This window comes from Pseudonaja textilis, chromosome 2, assembly GCF_049901715.1.
Source record: "Pseudonaja textilis isolate UNSWEBS1 chromosome 2, rPseTex1.2, whole genome shotgun sequence".
Classification (NCBI taxonomy): Eukaryota; Metazoa; Chordata; class Lepidosauria; order Squamata; family Elapidae; genus Pseudonaja; species Pseudonaja textilis.
In genome coordinates this window covers 243388006-243403411 of record NC_141991.1, presented here as the reverse complement: position 1 = coordinate 243403411, position 15406 = coordinate 243388006, and the positions used below count along the sequence as shown (strand labels likewise).

The 15406-nt window shown below is 42.6% G+C and overlaps 1 long non-coding RNA gene across 1 annotated transcript in view; it reads left to right on the top strand.

Annotated features, from left to right (window-relative positions):
• LOC148127445 (uncharacterized) overlaps window positions 1-13923 on the top strand; it is a 475162-nt gene extending 461239 nt beyond the window's left edge. Inside the window, exon 2 of the long non-coding RNA XR_015741519.1 lies at window positions 13830-13923. This is a non-coding gene — a long non-coding RNA (uncharacterized LOC148127445). The remainder of the gene's footprint in view (window positions 1-13829) is intronic.
• Window positions 13924-15406: the final 1483 nt, after the last annotated feature.

The window sequence follows — 15406 nt, the reverse complement described above, 5'->3', positions numbered from 1 at the left end:
TTTCTCTCCCTCCTTCTTTCTCTCCCCTCCTCTTCCCCTCTTCCTCCCTCCCTCCCCCCCACTCTCCATGCATATTTTAAGTCAAAACCAGACATAATATTTATAAGCGACTCAGGCAGACACTACTAAAAGGAAGAGGAGGAGATACATCACAACCAGACTTACACCTTCTACTAGTATTACTATTTAATGCAATAAAAGCAGTTCCAGTCTTCCTGTGGAGTTGATTTTTTTTGGTCTGGTCTACCTACTGGGGTTGGCACATCTAGTCTAAATGTAAATGTGTATGTGGGATGTCAGGGAGAAATTTGGGGTTAGCATCTAGCTAAATTAAGTCAAGGGGAATTCATGTCCACTTGAATGTGAATGCTACTTGCTAGGGGTAGAAAAGGTGAAATTGGCCTTGTGTGACATGTTAGTTTGCCTGCCTTCTAATATTCAGTAATATATTTGCACTACTATTTGAGTTGATTGCTGAACTGATCCATTTGAGGGTTTTGCAGAATATTGTGTGCCATGAACTCAGCAACTAGTCCAGGTTTTCATCTGTTGAAATCTCAGGTTAACCCTAGCCAGGCTTACCATAGGCAGAAGGAGCCACTAAGTTTGAAACTCTTCACTTGTTTGTATGAATTTGGCCAAGGTGACGATATGCAAAAGCAAAACAAAACATTATCTCCTCCTCCTCCACCTCCTCCTCCTCCTCCTCCTCCTCCTCCTCCTCCTCCTCCTCCTCCTCCTCCTCCTCCTCCTCCTCCTCCTCCTCCTCTTCTTCTTCTTCTTCTTCTTCTTCTTCTTCTTCTTCTTCTTCTTCTTCTTCTTCTTCTTCTTCTTCTTCTTCTTCTTCTTCTTCTTCTTCTTCTTCTTCTTCTTCTTCTTCTTCTTCTTCTTCTTCTTCTTCTTCTTCTTCTTCATCACAGGAGGAGAGTAAAAACATTTAGAGTCAAGCCTGAATCTTCTCATTGCTTCGGGACTGATAGGGAAAGTGTAGAACAGCATGAATCAGTTTTGGAACGCACAGGATAATGACAAACAGCTTCTTTTTCTTCTCTTCTCAACTCCAGCATTGTGTCTTTGACTCTTTGACCAGTATTGATATCATCCCTACTGAGAGACAGTGGCAGAATGCTCCGGCCTGGGTTAGCTCTTCAGATTGAGATAAATTCTGCCTCTGTCTCCTTTCTGATTACAATGACATCAGCCTGCATTAGGTATTGGTGCCTGGTTATCCCCAACCATGGTTGCTTGTTTTCCTTTGCAAGAGTCATCGGAGCTATTTCTCTTGTAAACAAACCCTATTTCAGGGAATAGCCACAAGCATTGATTGCCTTGCTATCAGTTCAGAATCTTCAAAGGGTTGTGATAACCGTTAAGCCTCTTTCAGCTGTTTGCTACCCAGGCATTTTTTGGACCTGTTGCCATGGAGACATGGCACAGGTACCACTTTTGCTGGCTGGCACACACGAGCAAAAGTGTGCCCAAATGGCTTAGCCTGCCAGCTAGCCAGCCAGGATGGAGATACAAAAGCCACAGCAAAGCCAACAACCGAAAAGGGAATTCTTCAGATGGATTTGCTTGGGTGTGTTGCAAAAAGAGGAGAACAAAAGAGCTAAGTAAGAATAACAGATAGTACAAATATAATCAAGCTCTCTGGGCCATTGATGAAATCCATGAAACAGGGAAGGGGACGTGGGCAGGCAAAGTATTTCAGAAGAGGAGGAGAGAGATGCAGCAATATTTCTGGGCCACAGGGATTCCCCTGCACACAAATCTTTCCGCTTTCAGGACCTCTGTGCATGCAAAGAGATGGATGCCTAGAGAAGCCCTCTTGCAGTGGTGGCTAACCTTTTTGGGCTCCTGTGCCAAAAATTGTGTGCGTGCTGGTGTGTGTGCGCTTGCATGCCAGCACCCAGAAGGCAATGTGCACCCTCCCCACGCCCCCTACGTATGTGCATGCAATCCTGCCACCACCCCCACATCCCCCCTTACCTGCACTGTGCCTCACAGCTGATTTTTGGCTGATTTGAGGCCTTTTTTGGCCTCCCAGAGGCTTGAAAAAAGCCTCTGCAGGCCGATTAGGCCTGTTTCATCATTTCTGGTCTTACAGGAAGTGATGATGAAATGGGCCTATTTGGCCTGCAGAGGCTTTTTTCAAGCCTCTGGGAGGCCGAAAAAGGCCTCAAACCAGCCGAAAATCAGCTGTGAGACACGCGTATGCGCAGTGAGGTAAGTTTGCCTGTGGCTCATGCATGCCATAGGATCATCATCGTGGCCTTCTTGCATACAGAAAGATGAATCTATGGAAATCCATGGATCTATTACAGATCATTAAAAGAGAGAAACTATACATAGTTTTCTACTACGACCACAATTGAGGCCAAAATTTCTATTGCTGTGCAAGACAGTTAAGTAAAGTTCCCCCCCTCCCCATTTGGGGACCTTTCTTGCTACATTTGTTAAGTTAATCACTGCAGTTGTTAAGTGAGTAACAGGGTTGTTAAGTGAATCTGTCTTCCCCACTGACTTTGCTCATCAGAAGGTGACAAAAGGTGAGAAAAACACAAGCACACACACACACAAGCACACTCCTTAGTGTTACACCTTAGAGCAGGGGTCGCCAATCTTTTGGACCTCAGGGACCACCAAACCCATAATTTTAAATCCCGCGGACCCCTAATATGAATTTTGACTGACGGTGGATTGCTGATGTTGGTGGGAAAGTTGGCCCCATATTCCAGAGCTTCAATAGTCACAGGACTGGTCCTTTAGTCATCCCAGAGCAGTTGCTCCTCCACCCGGGTCCACCAGCCTGCCATCGACTGGAGGATCTGTTCTGGGATAACCAAAAGTCCAGTCTTGTGACTATTGCAGCTCTGGAATATGGGACCGACTTTCCCACCAATGTCAGCAAGCCACCCCGGGGCGGATTTCCCTCCCCTGCTGTTGGTCTTACCTTCCATTTCTAGCTCTCTTGGCTCTACTCAAGGTAAGGTTTGCACTCACCCGAAGGATGGGGGCCAGTGGGTAGGTGGGCCCTATGGGTGGTGCAGCCTTGTGTTCCCACACAGCTTGGATTAATTGCTTTGGGGGGGGGGACATTTCTGTGTGGACCACCAAAATTTTCTCGTGGCCCACCAGTTGACCCTGGCCCACTGGTTTGCGACCACTGGTCTAGGAGACATTATCTGGCTGGCGATAGCAGTGTAAGTGGTGCTGCTCATTTGGTAGCTAAGAGGAAACTGTCTTCAAATTCTAAGTTCATTGTGAGCTTTCTTGCCACATTTACTAAGTGAATCACTGCAGCTGTTAAGTGAGTAAGTGGGTTGTTAAGTCTTCCCCACTGACTTTGCTTGTCAGAAGGTCACAAAAGGTGAACACATGATCCCTGGACACTGCAACCATCATAAATGTGAGCCAGCTCTCCAGTGATCACATTGATCACGTGACCATGATGACACCATCCTAAACCATCATAAGTCATTTTTTCCAGTGCTGTTGTAAATGAACTGTCACTAAGTGAATGGTTGTCAGTCAAAGACTACCTGTATATCAATAAAGAAGAAGAAAAACCCTGACATGTACTTTACCAACATTTAGGTAGTAACCAACAGACTGAGTATCACTTATATGTTGAAGCAGTGATAGCAAACCTTTTTGTTATGGCGTGCCAAAAGCATGTGCATGCCAGCACCCACAATGCAATGTGCCCCACCTCCCCTGCGCACCTCCCTTACTTGCACTGCACATGCACACACCTCCCAGCTAATTTTCAGCCCATTTGAAGCCATTTTTGCCCTCCTGGGGGCTTGAGGGAAGCCTCTGCAGCCTGTGGAGGCCAAAAAACAGGCCCGTTTTGGCACTTTCAGTATTTTCAGAAGGCCTGTTTTTCAGCCTCCAAAGGTTGCAGAGGCTTCCCTCGAGCCCCCAGGACAGCGTGCATGTGCAGTGCAGGTCAGTTTGGCTTGGACTCGTGTGCCTGCACAAATGGTTCTGCGTGCCATCTGTGACACGCATGCCATAGGTTCACCATGATGGTGCTAAAGCATTTGTCTTCTTTAAAACTATTCTTCGTGAGATTACATCTGCATGTTGGAGAAGTTGGAGGCAGGGGTGGGATTCTACCAGTTCGCACCTATTCATTAGAACCGGTTGTTAACTTTCTAAGCAGTTCGGAGAACTGGCTGTTAGAAGAAATCACTGGCCTAATCCTGTAAGGAAAGCAGGAAGGAAACATTCTGGTGTTGCTTACAAAAACTGCCTCTCTGTTAACCCTTGTTACATTCTTGGCAGGACTAGACTTCCTGTCTCTGGAACTTCTCTGGAATATTTTTCCCCTTCTTTGCTGGTACTTTGCTTGTGTGGAGTGACCATTCAAAGTTACAATGGCACTGAAAAAAGTGACTTATAACCATTTTTCACACTTACAACTCTTGCAGCATCTCACAGTCATGAGAGGACAGGCGAGGAGATGCGTGCCTCGATGTGAGTGATGTTGAGTTGGCCATGCCCAGCCAATAACATGACTACCAAGCCATGCCCACCAACTAAGCCACGCCCACAGAACCTGTTGTTAAAAAATTTGAATCCCACCTCTGCTTGAACTTGTGTCTTTGACAAAAGACTGCCCGTTTTCTACTCAGCAAAGTATTATTAGCAAAATATCTGGGAAATCCTGCCAAATTTGGAAAGTTTACAATATGGCAAGGTTTCTTTCACTCAGAAATTAGAGGATGAAGAGGTTCAAAGGAAAGAATCAGAGACAGTGTTCGCATGACAAATGAAACCAGAAACAAGCCAATCAAACGCACTAGAGTATACTGTATCCTCCTTCTTCTTGTGCCATCTTCATCTTATTGGCTATCCTATTTTTATCAACAGCTGCACAGCCGCATGAAAAAGTGCTGCTGAGTTTTGTCCAAACCAGTCCCTTAGATTTTAAAGCCATGATGTTTTTCTTCTGCCGGGATCTCCTTTGCCTTCAGTCTTTCTCTATCATTTTTCTGGTGTCGCATCACACGTCTGAAATATTCTAACTTTCGCTTTTTAATAGTTTTGATGATTTCCCTTGGCTTTCCCAGGCGGCTTATCACCTCCTCATTTCTGATTTTGTCAACCCAGCTCATACGTAACAGCCGTCTGGAAAATTCATACTTTATGGGTCTTATTAAATTTTGCATTTATAACCCACCCATCTGCCCAGAGCTCAAGATATTGATATATGGAGGCTTGATGGAGTTAGCCGAGATGGCTAAATTGATTAAAGAGAAGATCATAAATTAATTTTGTTTCTCCTTGGAAACCACTTTTTGTGCTTGAATTGGGGGGAAAATGAAACTTTCATTTTGGGTTTTCTTGATTAGATAGATTTGGTGTTCTAGAAATGGCTAGTATAAACTATTATGTAAAATTAATAAGTTGAGGTTTCATGTTATTATCTTATTCTTATACTGCAGCAAAAGAAGTTGGCAGTCAATGCTTTTCTCTCTCTCTCTCTCTTCCCCTTTTCTTCTATTTTACCTTCACCTGTCTTTATATTTCTGTATTTTATGCTTTGTTAAAATTAATAACAATTATTAATATTAGAATATACCCTACATGGAGAGTATCTGCTAATACTTCTGCAAGGTAAGTCAGGCTGCATAAAATTTGAATTCTGAAACTACAATGTCATCTCAGTATCTCAGATCGTACAAGTTCAACATTCATTTTGAAAATTGTTTTGTTAAACATGTAAAGTTTCAGCAGAAAACAAACCCCATCCACCGATCCATCCCTTGTAAACTGCAGCTGAAGGCATACATTTTTAAAAAAATAAAAAAAATCTCTTGATTACTCATTTTCCGTACTCCATCATCATAAAGGAGAAAATTGTCCTATGAGCAGCTTATATTTAGAAGCCTGGTAAAATGATTAATAGCAGCAACAAAAAAAATAATAAAACAAAGAGACCTGGGCCAAATCAAGACCTGATTAACAGAAACTCAGAATAAATTCATTTTCCTTGGCACGGGAGCCTCTATCTGCTCCCCACCAACACACACACACACACACAACCCAGTGGTGTGTTTCTTAGCAGAACTGCAGCCTAACTGATCAAAAGATGAAAACTGGGAACTTCCCATTTTGAAACAATGCAAGCTGGATAAGAAAAAACAAACTCAGTCACACGAATCTGGCAATGATCAATTTATAATTTTTGTTCCCAATGTTTCTTCTAAAAGAAATGTGGATGGAAAAATTTAATTACAGTCATTATAGCAAGCCCGGATTAGCACTGGAGTGATTTATGGTGTGTTTCAAACAAGCATGCAAGATCAAAGACAGAAGAGCATGTTAGTTACCAATAAAACTAAAGACTTGGCACTAATGCATCTCAATTGCTTTATAACGTTTTGATTTAACACCACCTTGGCAAAAGCACCCATGGGTTGGGTGTGGGGAAACGTGCTATTTCTGATTGCTTAAACTTGATGACAATTATTTTTTAAAGAAATTATGGATCAAGAAATCTGAACGGAAATCATGTTATGCATTGCGACGTTCTAAATATAACTATCTCAATCTGGAGTAGTGCAACTGAGTTTGTTTACTTCAGTTGCAGGGCACCTAATCTCAAAGGCCCTTTGTGGCTAACAAAGCCAACATAAACTAAACACATCCACTAACTGACATACACATATACAGACAAGCACACATAACTGAAGCTCATCAAATAGAGCTGTGAGTCTCACATGATCCCCAGCCTGAAAAACATTTCTGAATGAAGAAGTATCACACTATTCAGAATCATCAATGGGTATTTCCCAGGAACCATTAGACCCACAAACACAAATTCATCTTTGAGAGATTGAATCTCACTTTGTTCCTCTCCACTTAGACCAGGAGTGTCAAACTTGATTTTATTGAGGGCTGCATCAGGGTTGTGTTTGACCTCGGGGGGCGGGGGGGGCAGTGTGGGAGTGGCCAGATCAACATCATTCATGTTGGTGGCCCAAGCGCTCTGCCAGTGAAATCAGACTCCCGAGGTCCATTTTTGGCTACGATGGGCTCCGGCAACCCTCTGCCAGTGAAAACAGAGTTTGAGAGAGCCACGTGTGGCCCTCACAAGCTCCGTTTTTGCTGGCAGAAGTGTCACGAGCCGATCCTTCACTGTTGGGTGGTCCCGTGGACAGACCTAAGCACCCCACGGGCCAGATCCAGCCCCTGGGCTAGAGTTTGACACTCCTGATCTAGACACTCATAACTTCCAGGCTAACAGAAACAGAATGACAAGATTTGAAAGGGATCATAGAGTCTCCTAATCCAATTCCATGCTGAAGCAGGAGACCCTATACATTTCAGACAAATGGCTGTCCAGACTCTTCTTAAACATCTCCAGTGATGGAGCACCCACAACTTGTGGAGACAAGTCATCCCACTGGTTAATTGTTCTCACTGTCAGGAAATTGTACTGATGATACTGGACTTCATGCCAATGATCTCTCCCAATGGTTTCAGTAGAAGTTAAATGGAAGGAAGGAGGATTAAAATCTAGATAAAGTTCTCTAGGTGGAATTGTCTATCTGGAGTAGAAGTCTTTTGGTGGAATATTTTGCCCTGCCTCATGGACTGGAACCACCCGTTCAACAAGGAAAAGCCCCGCAAAATAGTAGCCCTACTCCTGTCCTTCATGGATGGTCCAGAAGGATGTCATGGTTGATATCAAAAACACTAAGAAATCAAGGAGAAACCAAGAATTGCACTTTTTAGATGGGCCAGTGACTTTTTTCCTCAGCTCTTTTTCATTCAGAAACAGTAACTGGAATTTGGCCTGAACAAGTGTCCATTTTGTGTGCCTTTTGAAGGGGTCGCCCCAAAGGTCCTTTCATAACCATGACCTGGATGAAGGAGAAATTCCATAGATGTTGAGGGGGTTGATAAGCTTCTCCCCTCCCCCAAGCAACATACTGACAGGCCCTATCTTGAGGGTGTGGGGTCAAATAGGACAATATAGTGGCCATTGACTTCAATTGAAAGTTACCCATTTGTGTGGGTGTGGCAGGCATAACACACATAAAAAGGAACATGGATTTGATCAAGTGGGAATGGGCACCATCTTTTTTTAAATATCCTGCTTTGTCCAGTGGGAAGAAATCTCATTGCTGTCAACATTTTGGACTGGGGCAGTAGCAAAATATTGACACCTGTCTCCTGCCCCGTTGCCCTGTTCCTAGCTTGATCCAATTAATCAGTCACTGTAGCTGTAACTTGCCCCAAACTGGATGGGACTTGGAGACAGAGCAAAACAATTCATATTTCTCTGTCACAGTAGATCCAAGGATGAGTTTTTAAATAAAGAGAAGGTGCTCAAAATCCTGAACCTGAAATGGAGTAAGTGGCTTCACATGATGCTTTTAGATGGGCCAATATTACATGCCTGACTGGTGGACTTACTTAAAAGAATAAATTATTTTTTTAAAAAAAAAAAAGCAGGACCAGCCTGAATGGTACTGGTCAAAAGGTGACATCTGGAAAGCCTAATTACCTTCCAGGTGTTTTGGTCATACTTAATTAATTCCTTGAGTGCTGAGAATATGCACACCTGGGGACCTAACCAGGGAGGGGCATTTGCAAACTGCACTTAAAAGCTCAGGTCCTTTTGCAGACAATCACTCCTTTCCCATCTTGGAGGAGCTGGGAGAATGAAAAGTCCAGGACAAGCCAATGAGGAAGCAGCAAAGAGAAGGAAAAATGGAGGCAACAGGTTAAGAAAAATGCCTTATGGGTTTTATTGTCCCCCTCCTTCTCCAAACAATCCTGGAGAGCTAAATGCTGATCCATTCCTAAATGAGAGCTGATGATGTAGGAAAATTCTATCCTAAGGTTTGTTTCAGAGTGAACTGTTACCTGGAGCAGCAAGTACCAAGATGGTGAAGAGTCTGGAATGGGTAAAGGTCCCCCCACTTTTCTCTTATATTTATTATATTACTTATATTTATAGTTAAACAATGAATATGTTTGACCTATGAAAAAGACAAATGAGGAGAGTTATCTATCATCTATCTGTCTATCTTTCTATTTATCTATTGTCTATCCATCGTCTATTTATCTATCATCTATCTCTATCTATCTATATCTATCCATATCCATCTCTATGTATCTATCGTCTATTATCTATCATTTATATCTATCTATCTATCTATCTATCTATCTATCTATCTATCTATCTATCTATCTATCTATCTATCTATCTATCTATCTATCATCTATCTATCTATCTATCTATCATCTATCTCTATCTAACTATCTCTATCTATCTCTATCTTTTATCTATCTCTATCATCTTTCTATCCAATGTTTATGGTTAAAGGATGAGAATGTTTAGCTTATGGAAGAGACAAATATGGGGACAAATCCTCATCTTCCTCTCTCTTTCTCTCTTTATTTTATTAATAGGCCACTCCTTCCTGAAAAATTCTGGATGACCAACAGAAACATCACTGAGCTAAACAAAAAGAGAGAGAGAGGGGAAAACCCTTTAAAATTTATCATTCATCTGTAACCCAATGCAATATCAAAATTATACTAAAAAGAAAACATTTGAAGGCAAGTCTTTGCCAAATTCATACCATATCTTCAATCCTGACATTCCCTCCTCCTTCACTTGGAGTAAATGGTTTATAAGTGTGCTCAGGAAACTCAGACAGGACAGAAAATGCCCTTCTTTCCATGAGACAAGATTTCTGCAGTGTAGGAGCAGCAATTAAAAGAACATTCACTTCGGAGATCCCATTAGGTGGAATTCTCATACGGGGAGATTCCTTATGAGACCTCCTTGCAGGGGAACTCATAAAAACCAAGATAGCAGAAGCCCCTCGCCTTCTCTATAGTCATGGATGCTCAGGATGTTGCTTCCTTGCAATCTTCTCCTTTTTTTTGACCCCTACTCCTGCAGATAACACTGTGTATATTTTTGCTTTAAAAACCAGCTCCGACATTTTACAAAAGACCTTTATTAGAACAAACATCCCGGCCCCCACTCCGTTTTCCTCAGTTATCAAATGACATCCAAAAATAAGGCTAGGCCCTGACTGTTTCTTTAAAGGGAGAGACAGTACAAAAAGAGGTATTTCAAAGTATTTTCTCCATCTCCTGGAGTTTGTGGTTTTTGAGCAGAAGGATGTTTTTTTGTGGGGGAAAAAAGACAGATCCTTTCCACCAATGGTTACACTGAATGACTACATCTGGGAAGGAGTGCATTAGTCATATTGATGCTTTTAATTAAGTGGTGGAGACCCATTAAAAGCACTCTTCTGTCCTGGGATCATTGCTCCATCCAGCAAATTTATTCATAATGTACTTAATTCTAATTCTTTTGCTCACAGGAAATTCAGCTTAACAGCTTTAGGATAGAAAGGTAACTTAAGGATATTTTTCATATCATATGGCTGGAAATTGTAGAATGAGGGATCCCAACCATGGTGTGAAAATAACCAAACATCTGATGTGACATACTTGACACATACACAAAAACACAAGTGCACACATACACACACACACAAGCACACTCCTTGGTGTTACACCATCGAGTGTCCTGACGTCACAATGCACATTCTGATGAAACCTTGGCTTCCTGTGAATGCTCCAGATCCCAAAATATCTGGAGGACATTAAATTGAGGATCCAGTGAAAACTTGGCTTTTCTGACGGAAAGTCTTTAGATGATTATAGGGAGGTGTGGGGATTTTTCAGGAGAAAACATAATATTGTCTAGGAGACATTAACTGGCTGGCAATAGCAGTATAAATGGTGCTGCTCATTTGGTAGCTAAGAGGAAACCCAGAGGTGGTTTTCAGCAAGTTCTGACCAGTTCTGGAAAACCAGTAGCGGAAATTTTGAGTAGTTCAGAGAACCGGTAAATACCACCTCTGACTGGCCCCGCCCCCATCTCTTCTCTCCCTCCCGAGTCCCAGCTGATTGGCTGGGTCTTCTTTGGTTGCCCTGCACAGGAGAACGGAGCTAGAAGGCAGGTTAGTGGGGTGGGGAGGGAATGGAGATTTTGCATTATCCTTCTGCTGCCATACCCGCCAAGCCATACCATGCTCACCAAACCACACCCACAGAACTGGTAGCAAAAATATTTTGAATCTCACCACTGAGGAAACTGTTTTCAAATGCTAAGTTCTTCCACTACAATAAATGAAAACGATGTTGTTTTCACCCAAAACAAAAACAAAAATGGATCCGCATTTTCATCTCATCCCCAAAGAGCTGACATCATCCCAGGACTGAAAGAGCCTTTTGTGTGAATCAACTAAGCAGATTTTTTAAAAAAGAAGGTTGAGATGATATTGAAGTTACGAATCTCAGTGACGTTATGGGTGACTCAAGAGAGCCTTTGTCTGTTTCTCATGCAGCCAACTGAAGAATGAACTTGTGAGCCAGCTATCTTTATTGCCGAGAGGAACCCACAAGCAGCGATCAAAGGGCCTTGTGAAGATTATAGGGAGGGAGGAAAAGGAAACATGAAAAATGCAGGAGATGTTACCTCATAAGGCCCATCCAACATTTATTTCATTAAAAAAAAGATGTACTTAGCATGGTATCATCCAGATGTTTGGAACTAAGTCCACATCATCTTTTCTGCCAGGCCATGGTTGTTTGTGTGCAGTGGGATTTGGAAGCCAAAGCATCTAGAACAGGGGTGGGATCCAACCAGCATAACAGCCGGTTCGGTGAGCGCACGCTTTGCATGCACGTGCGCACTATTTATAAATTACCAGTTCCGGCAAGCATTCATCTTCTTCAGATGATGGCGGCACTCAGCTGTGCCGCGCAAAGCAGCTGAGGAGAAAAAAGCCAGGAATAAAGCACAGCTTAGAGCCCGAATGGCGTGGGTGGGCCAAATAGAAGACCAGAAGATTGTTGCAGCGTACCGATTCGGTGTCATTTGCTCTTTGGAGCTACTAGTTCTATAGAACCAGGCTGAACCAGCAGAATCGCACCCCTGATCTAGAATGTCTCGACATACCTGCCTCTAATTTAAAAGGAATCCACACTTGGATGATTGTGATTGTAGCTGGATTACATTTCTTTTCGTTTCTTTTCGTTTCTCTTTCTTTCTTTCTTTCTTTCTTTCTTTCTTTCTTTCTTTCTTTCCTTCCTTCCTTCCTTCCTTCCTTCCTTCCTTCCTTCCTTTCTTTCCTTCTCCTCCTTCCTTTTTTTCTTCCTTCCTTCTTCTCACCCTCTCTCCTCCCTCCCTCCCTTTTTTATGTCTTTATGTTTATATAGCCAACCATTTTTCAACAAAATCTGTGTGGCTCCCAATCAAAAATTGAAAATCATTTTAAAATATAAAACTCAACCAATTAAAACATTTAAGACAACATGGGGGAGAAAAAAAGATTGTTTGCTCCTATTCATCTACCTGTAATTTGAAGCAGTAAATTCCAGTGCACAGTGAGCTATTTATCTAGACCAGTTTTAACTCTAGAATTTGAAACTTGCAAATATTCTACTGTTGGCTTTATATTCCATTCCCCACTTATCCTGTCAGAGCTGAAGAAGCTTCTTGGATGAGAAGTGAAACTTCTTAAAAGAAAAAGGAAGAAAGCCCAGTTGCCTCCTGCAAAAGCACTTTTGGGACAACACATGACTTGGAGGACTGAGAGTCTTTACAGACTGTTGGTTTTATATTATTTCCATTGTTTCATCCATTGGAAAATATATTCTTAAACTTTTGCATTATGAAAAAATCTATCCAGCCCACAACGCAATAAATCCAGGCTGCTGTTGAAACTCACAGGAGGAAGACTTGTAGTACTCATGGGAACCCATGCCGCAGTGACAAATTAAGATATGGAGGTAAAGGAATTCAGGAAGTTTGGATTTCTTCGTTGTTGACTAGAAAGCTTCCTTTAAGACCTGGGAGCAGTGAAATAATGTGGAAACTGTGATGAGTGCACCCTGCATCCTTGCTTATTCAAATGAAACCCATCTGCTTTCCATCTTCAGTGTCATTCAGCTATTGCTTCATTTGTCTTCCTGAAACTAGTTTTAATTCTGCTTTTCCTCATTGGTGAATTCATTACAGGTTTTTTTTACATCTGTATATAATGCTGAACAACCTGGAACAAGTTAGGAGGAGGAGGAGGAGGGGGGGAGGAGAGGGGGAGGGAGGGGGAGGGGAGGAGGAGGAGGAGGAGGAGGAAGAAGAAGATGATTTTATTAATTGGATATAATCCATTCTGAACTCAAGATGATTTGTTAATTAATTTTCTCAATATTAATGATAGTTTTTATCCTAGTAAATACTAGTTTACTATGTACTAATAAACAGTAAAATGAAGAGAGAAATGGGAGAAGAGTGATAAGAGAAGGCACTGGATTAGTTATGAAGTAGAAGGAGAGTCAACCTATGTAAGAAAGTAGTCCTCTAATGAAGGTGAGTACCCAGGTGATCATCCTATTCATTCATTATCCCAGTCTAGACTAACTTGGCTTTCACATGGCTCCTACAGAACCTCCTTTTGACATGTCTATGTAGATTCTCAGTCATCCTGGTCATGATTGTCCCAAAGGTGCTTTTTCAAAAGGCAACTGGACAAAGGGAAAAATAAAGTCCAGTTGCCTTTTGAAAAAGCACCTTTGGGTCCTTTTGACCTCTCTACATTGCCTTCTGTGTTGCGGCCCGACAGCGGCCAGCAGAGCTGGCAGCAGACTCAGACAGTGAGGAGGTTGGGGAGGAACCTGGGCTAGTCCTGGAGTCTGGGGAAGGCTCTGATGAGGGCTCTGTGTCAGAGGCAGAGATGGGGCCAGAGCCGTCTGACAGTTATCAGCTGCCTTTGGAGTTGGAGATCAGTGGGGCAGAAGAACAGCTGGAGCCTGTTCCCAATGTGTGCATGCGCAGAGCTGCCAGGAGAAGGGAACAGCTAAGGAACAAGGGTTGACTTGGGAGTAAAGGCACAGGTGAATTGTGAATGGCCACTCCCATAGGGAATAAAGAGTAAAAGGGGAGGGGGTTAGGAGACAATTTGTTTAATTAGTGTGAAGATTTGTCCGTGACTCTCAGAGACTCCTTGCCAAGTATTTTCTGGTACAGCGTTGCGCTTGGAAGCTATCGGCCTGGCAACTCTCCAAGCCTGATAAGGTCTGTGGTTGCAATTCACCCTTGAAAAACTGTTTGCTGGATATGAATGATAGGAATTCACATTAGCCTAATAAAAAGGGGTTTTGTCAGGACAAGGTGTCTGCTTCGGGATGCTGTGAAGCCTAGTTTCTGACTGAATGGCACTCAAGGAAGATCTTGACCCCTGCCTGCCCATCTATACAAACTATATTTGGGGTTGTCCCCCCATTTCTGCTTTGGAGGGCAAGTCTCTCTTTCATCCTAGACTCCAGATCCAGACCCCGAGCAACCAAAATCATCCCAGATGTTATTCCGATATAACTCAGGGACCCAGTTCAAGAGACGGCATCCAAACATCAATTTAACACGAGGACCGGTTACTTTCAGAAACATTTACCACAATTGGGTAATTAAGTTTGCGAGCGCGGGCGTGTGGAGGAGGGGGTCTGTGAACTGCACATCCGCCAACCTTAGAGGGCTGACGCATCATATCCAATTAAAAACAAATCTCCTTTGGAATAGCAGAGCTGAACTGGTTGGGAAGAGGCGTGCCTTTGCCGCTTGGGGCATCTCTGTTTTCAGTCAAAGTGTGGAATGGCTGCCAAAGCCATTCAGTGTTATTTCCCACTGGCTTTAAGGAAATTTACATTTGTGGAGACAGGAAAAGAATAAAAAAAAAACCTGCTCAGGGTTCGGATGTAATTTGGGGAGTGGATTTGACTTGGGCTGACATGGGTGAAAGAATTAGAGCAGCTGGCTGGCTAGGGAATGCTGGGAGTTGAAGTCCACATGTCTTAGAGTTGCCACGTTCTAGAAACACTGGATTTTTCTAATTCAGCATCCTCTTCTAAAAAACAGCATCCTCTTGTTTGTCATGAATTACAAACTGTGGTGAGGCAGGGATGGACCACATTAATTTTTCTTCTTCCGTTTAGAAAGTGGTTTATGCATGACAGAAGGAAAACATCAACATCCCTTCTTTTAAAATCTTTTAAAATTTTTCTTTCTGCAAAATCACAGTGTCAAGTCTTTCACTCACCAACTTATCTGTGTTGTATTTACACTTTTCCAGCATAAATGTTTCCCTTGCACTTGAAACTTTTCTAGGATAAATGTTTTCCTTGGGCTTTGGGATTTTAAAGGAAGGGTGCTGGATTTTGATGTATTAATAATGGCAAGCAATATCCCCCCACCAAAGCCTCTTTTGTATGCAACTCTTAAAAGCAGCTCAGCTACTCCTGTGTCTTCCTCTGATACACCCCTCCTTCCGATTTTTGTAGGATGTTCTGGATATAGGCA